Raw genomic sequence first — 13,571 nt, 5'->3', positions numbered from 1 at the left:
GGATGCCTGCAGTTTCTGTGGATTCAAGGGGAGACTGAGCAAACGCTTGAAAGAGGGATCTGTTCAGGGGTGCTAAGTGTACAAACCATATGAGACTCAGGAAGCTTCCAGAGCTGAAAATGCCTCAACAGCTGGGAGACCACCGAGTGAAACATCACCTGCTGTGTATACTTGCCCCATCCGTCCTTTTCCCAAGACATCTCCTTGTGGCAACTCTTCCCGTGTTCCTATTTTGGAGCCAGTACTTCAGCAACTGGACTGTATGGGCTCTTGGGTCTGAGCCAGGGTACGAGTGTAGGACAGAGCGATGCTACCACAGGCAGCTCACAGAGGCTGCTTTCCAACTTCGCAGGCCTTAGAGGCAGAAAAGGCTCTTGATTTGTAGCCTTTGTATCTGGAGCTCTGTAGAAGCAGTGCTTTTGTTCTGTAATATTCCTGTGCTTCAGTGCAGTGTCGGGAAAGCTGCCCTGGGGATAAATCGACTTTTCTATGCATTTTCCTACCAGGCCAGGGGTCTTTCCTCCTGCACGGTCCGAGATAAGTTGCAGTACCCTGTTACAACTAAGAAGTGCTTCCTGACCTTGGATTTTTCTAACGTGCCTCGTTAAATGATGATCAGTTCTTGCACCTTGCTAGGATTGCGTTTGGGGTGATCCATTGCTGAAATACAATTGTTTTCTTACTTCCTTCACTGAACATCTGTTACCATTTGGAAAACACAGCTAAATAAAAGAAACATCTCCTTAGTCTCCCTGCCAGCAATGCCTATTGATCTTTCTTCAGCTACGTAAGACAGGAAAATGGTCGAATCCAGTGTGTGGTTTATGGTCTGCACAGTTCTCTACCAAAGCTCGAGGGCAGGTCACTGCATGCTTTCGTCGTGTATGTTTGTGTTACACACAGGTCTTAGGTTGATTATTCCTTGATGTTTAGGTGATTGAGTAGGAAATAATGATATTTTCCTGGTTTTAAAAGACCTGAGGAGTCGGAACAACATACTGAAAAATTTTAATACAACTTTTTCAGAAATTTTAAGTTCCCTGGGGGGTGTGTTAAATCGCATTATTTTACTTCCTTTAAGTAGGGATGGAGAACGAATGATTCTCCAGGTTTTTAGCCATTCTTGCAGGTAGCTGGAACACTAATCTCCAGGTCTGAGATACAGATTTAAATTCTACCTCTACATCAACAAGAAGTTCCCTTTTGGACCTCAGAAATTCTCCAGAAATCAAAACTTAATCCAAAGAACAACAAAGTTTTCCAAAATGTTTTTTTAACTTTTCTGATAGATGTTTTTCCCATTTTTTTATACCAGCCAATGCCTTGAGTTTTAGAGTTTTCTTAAAAAAAAAAAAAAAAAAAAAAAAAAACAGGAAAAATAATTTCAGAAGTGATTGCATCTCTCCAGCTGCTGGAGAGTGGGAGAAGCTGATGAAGAGGAGGTAGTGGCTACTGATGTGATATGGCAGCTTCATAGTAAGTGGTTTCTACTTTCTTCTTTCTGTTTACAATAGGATGCCACCTGCTGCTTCCTTTTCTGTTTGTAGAATGCCAATAAAGATGAAGGTTGAAAAAGTAGGTGACTGAGCAGCTTTGCTAAAATAAGAAAGGTTTACGCAAAGCTAGAGTTATTACTGATACTATAAAGGAGAGGGACAAGACTGTTAGCTGTGCAGCCCCCACCCAGACAGGACTTTGAAAATACATGTTCTGTCCCTGTGAACGCACTCCTTTCCATGAGTAATTTAGAGCAGATAACTAATTGAAAACTCTCGTGTTGCCACGGCCCCCTCCCAAGGGATGGTTGCACTGGGAAAGGTTCTTAGTCTAAATCAAAATTAGCGTTTAGCGTTGGAAAGAACAAACAAATGAGCCCTCTGAGTTTCATGAAAGTGGTTGATGTGTCACTTCTGAATTGTGCTGTGTGCTTCAGCCTCACTGACTGAAAGCATAAGGGCTTGCTGGAGGAGCTAATTATATTAAGAAGAAAGCCAGCTGCTCTTCAGCCAAATGAAGGATGTCCTTTCTCCTCTCCCTTCTCCAAGCAGCGATACGCTGGTCTGAGGGTCCAGCACCTTTCCAGGGAATGAATGGTAATTTCAGGTGTGTAAAGCTGCCTTTGCCTAATTAAGGGCTTGCACCATACGTAGCTAGTGCTGCCTGTTCAGTGATACAGTTCCCCAGAAAATGTGATACTTGTTTTAAATTTTTTTTCCCCTTCCCTGTATTTTACACAGATGACTCGATCCAGAAGCCTTTTGGTTGCCTTAGGTCCAGAGTCTCTCTTGCTGCTGGCACAGAGTGCGTTTTTGCAGCTCTAAACCAAGCTTGATGGGGATGAGTGAGCTGGGCTGTCTGAAATTGTAAACAGCCTTAAAAAAGTAAATAAATTGGGAAATGGTTCAAGCTGCAAATGACAGTCGGAGTCCTTTTCTGCAAATAGAGATTTTTATCTTGCTATCGGAAAGTGACATTCAAAAAATTGCTCTCTTGGGGCTGGAAAAGAAGTTCTTCATTACAGAAAACAGGGCTGTGTATGATTAAAAAGAGAAAGTGTTCTCCTTGGGGTTTTTTGGTTTATTGAAATGAAAATTGAAAAGCTGGCCATCTCTGGGCTGTCAATGAACCAACAATCGCTTGGACAGTTTCATGCATAAGCTGACAAATGCAATATGTAGAAGGCATCTGTATAGGTGCTACCTTGCAATGGGCAAAGTTAAAGAGACTGCTGTATAGTCTCAGTATACTCAATCCTCTGTACCTTTATGAAAATATGCCAAAAATACATTTACTGAGATGTAAAACTTCTATGTTTTGGCTCTGTCTGTGTAGAAATGGATTGTCTATCTCTTAATAGGAATGTGGTAATGCTCTGTGCTATTATTGGGCAGTAAACTATGTGTTCTTGGAAAGTCCTTTGGAAGAAGTGCGCTCTGAACACTTTTCCAGTGTCAAAATCTCAGGAACATTTTGAAACCTACAGAAAGAACCCTTTTTCTTTCACAGATCCTGGAAATTACTGCTCCTGTTTTTTGCTCATTAGTAAATTCTTCCAAGCATGGAAATAAAAATCAAAGATTTGGAAAAACATTTTAAAAATATCTTTTTAAAGATCTTTTGCCAACTTCATCCCTCTGCCACTCCTGTTTGAGCTTTGTAGACTTTTGGTTTTCAACCTGTTTTAACATTGAAAGAATATAGTATTGTAAGTTTTCTTTGGTAAATATTTTCCAGGGGGATTTAAATTTCTTTAAGCTGCAAATTTCTGATCCTTGAAAATCAAAGATAATTTTCTGAGGTTTCTTCCGATTGTATCCAGCCTCGAAACTATCTTCTGTTAGTGTGCATCAGAAATCTAGCAGTATTGCTGGGGCTGTTGTACACCGAGCTGCTCCTGCAGCATTCCCTGCCGTGTTGCCGTGCTTTGGGAAGCTCTTGCTGCCGCTGTGCGGGGACTGCATTCCTGCAGGCAAGGCAGCGCGCCCACCCCACCTCATCCGTGAGCAAAGAGCATGGTTGTGTGTTCACTTAGATGTGGTCAGCATTGGACAACAGCTCTAGGACAGGTTACCAGAGAGCTGCGCTCCCCAGGGAGAAGAAGAAGAAACTGAGGCAGGAGAGTCTGGGTGCGCTGGCATCCTTTGGATACATGAATTCTGGAGATCAGAACTGCTGCTGCTTCGGTGGTGAGCGCTGTCATGCCTTGGAGGATGTGGATTGTCTGAGTCTTGTACGTACAGGAGGCTTGGGATACACTGTGGGTGTGTATCCTCAGGAAACCTGCAATTTTCATCCTCCGCACTGTTCTTCTCTCTGTGCAAGAAAGAATGTCTTCAGCTAGCGTTAGCTTGCTTAGAACACCGGGTCATATGTTGGTGGGGGAAACGCATGGAAGAAACAGAAAGCAAGGATTTGGTTTGGTGCTTAGTCGTTACAGAAGCCTGATCTCATGGACCTGTGCCAAAGCTGGTTTTGCTGGGGACTTTGTGCAGCTACAGGGATTAATCCTTAAAGCTGGTCCTGACACAGGATGGGGCCTCTGACTCCTGTGACTCAGATGAGGCTTGAGGTTTAGACCGCCTCACTTCACCAAACAAACCAAGTTTTTCTTTAAAATTAGGACTTCAGCAAAAAATGAAGAACGACGGTAAGTTCTTGCTAACAAAACAGTAACACAGCAAACCATCCTTTAGTGGTCACCTGAAATAGAAGCTACATCAAGTGCTGTCTGAGCCTGGGCAGCTCTCTGAAACCTTTCTGGAACTGGCAACAGCTTTAGTTAGCCCTTCTAAGGCCCTGCTGCCCCCACAGCCTACCTGGCTGTAATCCTGCTTTGGGGTGCTGCTCCCCCTTACCCAGCACTGACGGCAGAAGGACTTCCTGGCCATGAAACTACAGCTGCAATTGTACAGCTGGGTATTGGCCATTTGCCCCATTTCTTGTGTTGGCCAGCAAGAAGTTTCACTGAGGTGCCTGCAGACCTGGGCAGCGAAGGCATTGACGCAGGTATAGGGAATAGGGTTGGTTTCAAAAGGCAGCATGAAGAAGCGTATGAAGGTGAATAAAAAGGGGAGTTTGGTGGGTTATTTTCACCATACAAGTATCAAGTGTGGATAAATGTGCAGATCCTCTTCATGGGAAGTCAAATCTCCTTTAGAAATCTGCTGGTCTCCTAGTACGTTTGGCAAGCTGAATTTCATACGCAAAAATCTGCGTAAAACCGTGGTGCTGCACTAAACCCAGGCCATCTTACCCCTGCACACGCCTGGCTTTACGCAGTGAATGAAAGCTAAAACCCCCTTTCCTAAACCTCAGGCTATGCATGATTTAAATGGTGCTCACAGCCCAGTTTTCCGTAGACCAGCACAACTTGCTTGGAAATGAATAGGAAGGTTTTTTTTGTTTGTTTGTTTTGTTTTTTAAATTTAGAGGCTAAGGGAAAGTTGCATTTCTCAGACAAAGCGCTATGTGTTTGCTGGTCTCTGACTGCTTGGCTTACTGCAGATGTATGAGTGAATTTTTAAACTGTTGTTTGTCACAGGCTTACATGTTTAATTTGGTTGATTTAGGCTTGTTTGACTCCTTTGACCACAAGCACACCAGCATCAGTTTGGCTGTGAACACCTGAATACGGTGCTGGGGGGCTTCAGACTTTCCCATGTCCTTGCTCTGGATTCACGATGGTCACTCAAAAATCTCAGGATATGGACCCGGTACAAAGGATTTGTCTTTTCAAGAGAAACATTTTGTTCAGAGTAAACAGGTTTTGCTCCATGTTAATGTCTGGGTACCTTTTAAAGACAAAATGTATCTCAGTTCAAGATTTCCCCCCACCTTGTGAAAGGCTCTGTAAAGCTTCTAACTGCTTTACAGGCTGCTGGCTCCTACAGCTGTGCCCCACACTGCTCTTATCTAGTTTGACAAGTATTACCAGGCTGTTTTCTGAAGATCTGGAGTATCTGCGGTGTGTCTGGATTCTGCTGGGAGTCTGCTCCGCTGCTGCCTGCACGATCCAGCCTGTATGTGTTCGGTGAGTAATCTGCAGCAGCAGCGGTTTGGGCTTGCTGGTTTGTCTGATAAGAGTTTTACATAGAAATGAGGCAAGAGAAGGTTGGGATACACAGGTCTAATCTCTCTGCTTGGTTTTTAATCGGGAAATAAGAGGAAAAGCAGGTAGGCAAGGCTGTGTTGGTGGATAAAGCGGTACCACAGGGCAGAGGATGGAAGGCAAGGACACGTAAGTCCCATATTTTCATGTGCTTAACACACTAGGGTTAACCAAACCTGGTTAAACAGATTCTTCCTTGACAGTAAGTTCTTGGTTACCCACCCCTCAAATTATCCTGCAGGGGTGGGGAAAAGGCATGGTGCTGGAGAGTGATGAGGGGAAGAAGGCGGCAGCGATGGGAAATTAGAAAGGGCAACATTTAAGTCACCTGAGGGGCTGTGTGTGGCCAGAAGGAGAAAATTGAATGGGTCGAGGGTGGACATGAGGAAGACTAACCAAAAAAATTTGATCTCTTGCTGCAGAACAGGCTACCAGACCCTATAGAAAAACAGAAAGAGGGTGAAAAAGCAGTCCTGCCTACAGACCAGGCGTGTGCCCTCCTCAGACGATTGTATGCCTTGGCAAGGATATACGGCTTGTAATATATTTCTGCCAGGTTAGTGAACTCAACCTGCTCCTGGAAAGGTTCAGCTAGTGGAGGAAAGGCTGGGAGCAAAGGAAGGCAAGGTGGACCTCTGTGTACCAGCTGTGATGAGCCAAGAGAGCAGCTCAGCCATCACAAGTAACTCCCCCCGGAGACGGTTCAGCTCTCAGCTGAATGCTGGCAGCGCTGCCTGCCCTCCCTGGGTGTGTTCCCATTGAGTAGCTTCCAACCCTGTTATAAAATAACCCAGATTTTAAACCCAGATTAAACCCTGCTCTTGTGTACATCTCCTCTAGGAACAAAAACACCTGCCCTTCAGCCTCTGGGTTTCCAGCCCCCTCTCGTTAACCTTGCTTCCCTCAGCATGAGGTGGGAGGGATAATCCCCCCAGAGGAGCAGGAAGGCAGAGGGACTTCTCAAGAAGTTGCTCCCAAGTTCTGTGTCTAGCATGTCCCCTGCCCTGACATGCATGTGCCCAGAGAAGGATCACATCCTTCTCGTACAGGCATGCTCTGGGCGCTCTGACACAGAGAGCTGAGCTTACTCCGGGGTGGTGTAAGCAGGCAGGTAAGTGTTTTCATGTTTAAGAGCAGGGAATTAATTACACCTGCCAAATCCTTCTTGGTAAATAAGATTAAGCTTTACCAAGGAAACCTGAAATTATAAATCCTATTTGCTGTTTGAAAACTCCCTTGTCTCCTTTTAGTAAAGCTTTTTCTTTCTTAAGAATGCTTTTGGGGTTATTGTCTGGTTCTGGCCAGTCACTGAGATGGGGAAAAAATAATGAAAATCTGTTCAAGAGCCCCTTCTCCTTCAGGTAGGAGCAGCCACTGCCAGAGCTGTGGGCTGCATCCCCCTGAGCCAGCTGCGTCTGCTCCAGTGCATCGCAGGGAGACAGATGCTCAGAGCTTGCTCCTCAGAGCCTTCACAAAGGCCACAACTTTACTGATAAGACCAGTTTAATAATTGAAATATAATAATTATATATTAATAATGAAATGGAGACAAAATAAGAAGAGAGAAATAAAACCCAAGACAAGTAATGCACAATGCCCACCTCCCACTGACCCATGCCCAGCCAGTCCCCCAGCAGCGATCAGCGCCTCCTGGCCACCCCCCCACCCCCAGTTTATATGCCAGGCATGATGGTCTATGGTATGGAATGTCCCTTTGGGTAGTTTGGGTCAGCTGTCCTGGCTCTGCTCCCTCCCAGCTTCTTGTGACCCTGCTCACTGGCAGAGTGTGGGAGATGGAAAAGTCCTTGACTTAGAGTAAGCACTACTGGGCAAGGACTAAAACATCAGCGTGTTATCAACATCATTCTCATACTAAATCCAAAACATAGCACTGTACCAGCAACTAGGGAGAAAATGAACTCTGTCCCAGCTGAAACCAGGACATAAAGTCCCTCAAGAGGCCCGTGGAGGGAACTTGAGTCCAAGTCCATGTATTTCTGAAAAACCACCATGGGGAGAAATAGGTTGGCTATGAATGACTGAGGAGCTACAACTCTCCAACCTTTAGGAAATGTATCACTGCAGCAGAAGGCATTGCAGGTTGGGAACCTGGGCAGAAGCTGAGCAGCCTCTGATAATGTCACCTCGGGGGACGGGGGGAAAAGCCCATGCGGTTCTTTCAAACCAGGCTCTGCTCTCCTCATCTTCCAGCACATTTAACCCGAGATAGCTATCTGGGAGAAAAGGCTGGGTTTCACGTTAACAGGCTTTAACTGTGTGGGTAATGCACTTGCTTCTCCAGGTGTTGCGTTACTGGCTGTCCTCTGAAAGTAAGGACATTTCTCCTCAAGGTTAGGAGCTTCATGTGCATTTATTTGTCTGGTCACCAATGTAACACCTTCTCGTGACAACAGGAAGGTGGTGGTGCTTTCTGTGCTGTGAGTAACTCATAGGCAGAAAACCTGAGATGATGGTGTTTGGGTGTTTGGGGGCGGTGGTTTGTTTTATTTTTCTGTCTGGGATCTTTTAATTTGTCTTTTTTAAAAAAAAGTCATCTTTCTTGGGCTCTTTGAAATGCACCAAGTGGATGATGAAGGGCAGGAAGCACCCAGTCTCTGGGTGTGATTTGTGTGCTAATCAATGAAACCAGCATCGCTGCATCGTATTACACTTGGACATCAAAGCAGGCCATTCGGGAGCGGCCAGAAGATGATAACCATGGGCCCAGGGAGCTGGCAGCAGTCACTGGAGGCAGCCCCACATAAGTGGAAGGCCCAGCACTGAGCAGGGTAAGACTTGACTTCATACCTGACTCACCAGTGTTGTCTAATAGGGGAATCTGCATATGGTTGGCAAAATCCGCTGCTGAAGGGAAGTAACTTCAGGGAAAACAATACCTTAAAAGCAGTTCATTATTTTTCTTATGACGAAAGCCATCTGATTAGAAGAACTGTGGTACATTGAGCCAAATTTTATAATGCCCTTCTCCCCAGTTGTGTGAAACCTTCTTTGCAAAAACGCTACTGTTTCAAAAACAGCCTTTAACGACCACCTGGCCCATGAACCCCAGAGGCAAAGGACTTCATTCTGTACAAACAAGAAAAAACAAATAGGTAGGGTTGCTATAGGCAGGTGTCATTTTCTCAGTACAAGGCCTAAATCTGAACACACCTGGGTTAAGAGTAATGATTTTCTTTGAAGATTTCTGTTAGCGTGGATTCACTTGCTGCTCCAGATCTTGGCACCCCTCTCCAGTTCCTGGTGTGAGCACAATGGCAGGTCTTATTGTGCTTAACAGAACATCAGTTACAGAATCTGAGCACTTGAAACCTGGGAAATGAAGAGGTAAGACCTGATTTGTTCTAACTATTTCCACATCATAACCACTTACATGACTTTTCTTGATGATAAACAAAAGCCTTTTCGCTCTTTGCAGCTACCTAATTCCAACCCAGACAGATACTTAGTAGCCTTGTCTGGGTGGCTTTTTAATGAGATTTTGTTGTTGTTGTTGTTTAGTGGTTTGTAATTATTTTTTTCTTTCTTACACAGATGAGGACCAGGCTTCTATAATTTAAACACCTGGATCAGAAAACTCATCAGTGCATTGCATCAAAAGAGCGAAGATTGTGGCTAACCTTGTGTTACGTGCAGCTGAACATCTGTTTCCCCATGGTAAGTGAAGATGCATCACACTGGCGGTGTCCCGGGTCCTTCAAGTCCCTTGTCCAGAAGTGACATCTTTCTGTAGAGGCCACAGTCCTACAGAGTGGGCACCAAACATCTGACCCTACAGCTGCAAAACCATAGGCTCTTCTGCTTTACTAGAAGGGAAGCCCTCTGCCACCTTCACAGACCAACAGACCCAGCAGGGCCACCATCACCCCTACAAGCCAGGTGCTCCCACGAGGCCATAAAGCTCATCCCTGCTCTTGCACATCGTTAGAGACCTCCCATCGGCAGAAGCTGGTGCGCGCATTCACCCGAGCCTTTGCCGTACCGAGGTGATGGAAGTTGCAAGAAGGCAACTGATGAAACAGTGTCTCAGTATCACTGTCTTGGAGTAAAACCCCAAAGAGATTGAAGTGTTTCCCCAAGCTCTGCAGAGCTGCTCCCCTTTGCCTTTAGCCTAACTGTGGATTTGCACCCCTGGCTGTTTTCCTGGCCATTAGGTGAGATGGAGAAAAACCTCAAGTTTGATACGCCAAAGACCAGGGGCTTAGACAAGGGCTTTTGCCAGGGGATGGTAGAAAGGAAGAACACAGGGCAGAGCTGGGAAAGTAAGTCAGAGCAGTGAGCACCTGGCTGGTGAAGAAAAGGCAAGGACTGCCTCCAGCCCATATACCCTAATTTTCGAGCTGGAGCCACCAGATCGTCCAGGTCTCCAGCATCGGCAGGGCCACGTTGGCTTTGCCTCCCCATCGTGCTCTTTCTCTAGGAGGTGGCTTGTTTTGTCTGTGCCTGAAGCCATCCCTCTGTATTAGATCTCAATGGGAAATCTGGTTGCTTAAGCATGGAAAAAGTGCTCTGCTTACCGTGCAAGGGTCAGTGCCGCGGTGTGAGATGCTGCAAATGCCCTGGCAGGACCAGTCGATGCTGCGGGAGGTCGGAGTGGGCTCCCCGGGCCAAGAGCAGCGTGTGGGTGTAACAGAAAGGGAGGAGCCCCTTGTCCTTAGAAACTGTGCAAGGCTGGCTGCCTTTAAAGCAATTTCCGAACATTAACGAAGCCACCCAAGATCCCTGCAGGTAGTTAATTAAGTATCATCTTCTTTGAAAGATGGGAGGGAGGAAAAACAAAAAAATAATAAATGAGGGCAGAGCACCGTGATGTGCCCAAAGGATGAAGGAAGTGGTGATCAAAACCCAGAGCGGCAATGGGCTGTTCCCAGCTCCTCGTCCTCAGCTTCAAAAGGGGGGTGTGATTTGGTTTTGGCAGGTAATCCTTCAGCAAAAAAAGAATCAGGGTCTGCAGGCAGATTTTAATCTTTTTTGCTTTATGGCCACTTCCAGTCCTGCTCACACCCACAAAGTGGACCTGGAGAGCCTTAGGAATGAGAGAACTCAAAATAAACGTTGCAAGGAAGGGTTACTACAAAAATTGGTTTTAGAAATAGAAGGGACTTCTTGAGTTTTTGTCTTTTTTTCTGCTCTAGCTTAAGCACAATGGTTTATTCCACATTTTTGTGATTATTTTAGTGATTGGATTGTTGTTACAGATTAACTTTACAAAAATAGCAACAATAACTCTTTGTGGCTGAAAATGGTGATTTCAATAAATCAAAAAGAGAAAACCCCAAACAAAAACCCTGGTCTTAAGCTTGTTTTGCTTTGGTTTGTTGTTGGTTTTTGGGGTTTTTTAAGAGTGGCCAGTTCTTAGGGAAAAATGCAATTTTAAAAATACATTTTGCACAGGCCTTACACATTTTGAACAGAATTAATTTTGCTCAAAATAATATCTACTTCTTTAAGTACTGAGTTTGGAAAAACATCCAGAACTGTGTCAGCACTGTGTGCTAATTCTCCATCTGACCTTAAAAATGCTTTAAGTGTGTTATTTTATCAGTCCTCGTCACACTGAAGCAGTAATGGGCTCACAGTCCCCGTGTAGTGTGACATACCAAAATGAAGCTTCAGTAGCTTCTCCTCCAGACAGAGGAGCACTGTAAGAAAAATCAGCTCCAGCAAGTCTCAGAAGGGAGGCTTTGTGTGGCAAAAAGCTGTATTTTTAGGTCAGCTCGGCTAAACTGACAGAGGTGATTTGTGTGTTAGCTAGAAGGACCACCTGGCTTTTAAGCTCAGCCCTTTTTTGCTGTACTGAATAAGTTGTGAGCCACTTTGATTGCTTTTGGGTGGTGTTTGTAACTGAGATCAAGTGGCTACCAGTGAAAGGCAAGTGTTCAGTTCTCAGTGTTTAATGAAAAGTGTGTTTCTGCAAGGGGTGACTGCAAAGCTGGCACTTTCTTGCTCCTCTTTTCTCCCAGAACAGTTATCTAGCATTTTAATTGAGTACCAAAGTAATTTTGGATGTTAAATCATGTGCTGCATAAAACCTGGTTTAATTAAACGGGTCATTTACAGTCTGCCTGGACTACCAGCCAATGCCAGCACGGGTATCTGCTGCGTCTCAGGGCGACTTAGGAGGGACAGGGAAATTGGAGGCTGGATCAGCAACACAACAGAGTTTTGCGAGTGTGCACTGGCAAAGCACACCGCTGGTGGGAGTGAACATGAAGAAAAGCTGCGTGGACCAAAATGAGAGAAGCTCTGAGCAGATGAAGGATTCCCCAGATTTAAGGCTTCCTAGGACTGACACAGGTATCTCTTAATACAGACGACACTTTGTAAAGGCTCCTGTTTCTGTTAAGAGCCACTGAGAGGCCAAGGGTGAGTGTGTTTGTAAGGACAGAGAGGTGTCAGGTCAGCTGAGCTTCCTTGCAGCTCTGCGAGGGGACAAGAGCTGCATCAGAACTGCGGCTGCAGAGGCGATGCCTTGTTCAGCATCTCTGGCAGGAGACATGAACACGTGCGCTTGGCTCCCTCACAGAGGCTGAAGTCCACTCTGAGCAATGTGTTAGCACTATTAGCTTTGAGCATTGCTGAAGGCATCAAAACAAGATTTAAATTAAGCTTGAGCAATGAGCAGGGTCCTGCAGGGACCTTCTGTCCATTGATCACCAGCCTTCAACAGAGCTAAGGAAGAAGGGAAGTCCCTTGGGTTAAAGGCAAGAGCCGGGCAGGGCTTTGAGAGGGAGATGAAGGGGGGGGGGGGGGGGGGGGGGGGGGCGGGGGCCGGGAATAGATAAAGTGGGGGAAGATAGAAGGGTAAGAAATCAAGGCTTTGTTTTGCAAGTGTGATGCATGATTTCTGCCATGTCCCTGCTCTCTGGAATGATGAAACGAGGTGCTCAAAGGATGGAGCAAGGAGGGAATTATAGCAAGGAACAACCGATCAAATACACATTGCCCTCCTGTCAGTGTGCCAAGTAGAGTATTTACTCTTTCTTTTATTTTTGCAGACCACTTAGCAGATGCTGAATGTGCTCTCAGCCAGAGCCAGCAAGTGATTAAGCCTTTCTTTAGGAATTCACAGGATGAGCCGTTCCCACAACGTGTCAGTAGGTGGCAAAAAGCTACAACCCTTGTGCTAAGCAAGAATTAAATATTTTTCTCACTCCTGCGAGAACAGGAGGTTCTCTGTGGGCAGTTCTGTCACATCGATGGAGATGGAGCGTGTTCTCCCTGGGCCAGAGATCCCTGCACCAGCACTGCTGGGAGGGAGAGGACATCCCAGGAAAGGCAATATCCCATACCGGAGCAGGTAAAGAGGCTCAGAAGAGAAACGGGAGCTGCCTCCCTCCTCTTAATTCATCAGGGGACCCTTGTGCCATCTCTTGACCTTGCTCAGGAATTATTTAAAGCTGGAAACCGTAAATTCTTAATTGCTATTTCCAGCGTTGGAAAGCAACAGGTTTAGGGCTGTGCTATCGCAGTACAGTCTGAGGATAGCTGTTTAGACAAATGAAAACGTGCCATGGCTGATATTTTTCAAGCTGATGATAATACTTTAATCTTCATGTACAGCCTGAAATGGAGCTGCTCAAGTCGATGTTCTTGGGTGCTTTTGTCTCCCGGCTTTGTGTAAGCAGATTGAAGCAATCCCAGCTGCCTGTCACACACCTTCCAGTGAGGCAGGGCAGATAAAAGGTTTAAATAAGGTTAGTGGATACATCCCCGTGGCTTTGATAGTGGGTTTTTTCTGCTTTTGAGTGTGTGTGTGTGTTAGGGAAGGGAGGATGCTGAAAACTCGTGTTCATGAGGAGGTCAAATACTCTGAGCACCAGGTGGGACAGAGCCCAGGGAGGTTAGAAAATCACATTAATCCAGACTATTCTATGAGATCCAGTTACAGCGTGGCTTTGTTCAACTTTATTTACCTAACTCTCTTTAGTAAGCATAAACTAAT

The sequence above is a fragment of the Falco rusticolus genome, chromosome 7 (genome assembly GCF_015220075.1).
Source record: "Falco rusticolus isolate bFalRus1 chromosome 7, bFalRus1.pri, whole genome shotgun sequence".
NCBI classification, from domain to species: Eukaryota; Metazoa; Chordata; class Aves; order Falconiformes; family Falconidae; genus Falco; species Falco rusticolus.
This window is presented reverse-complemented; position numbering follows the sequence as displayed.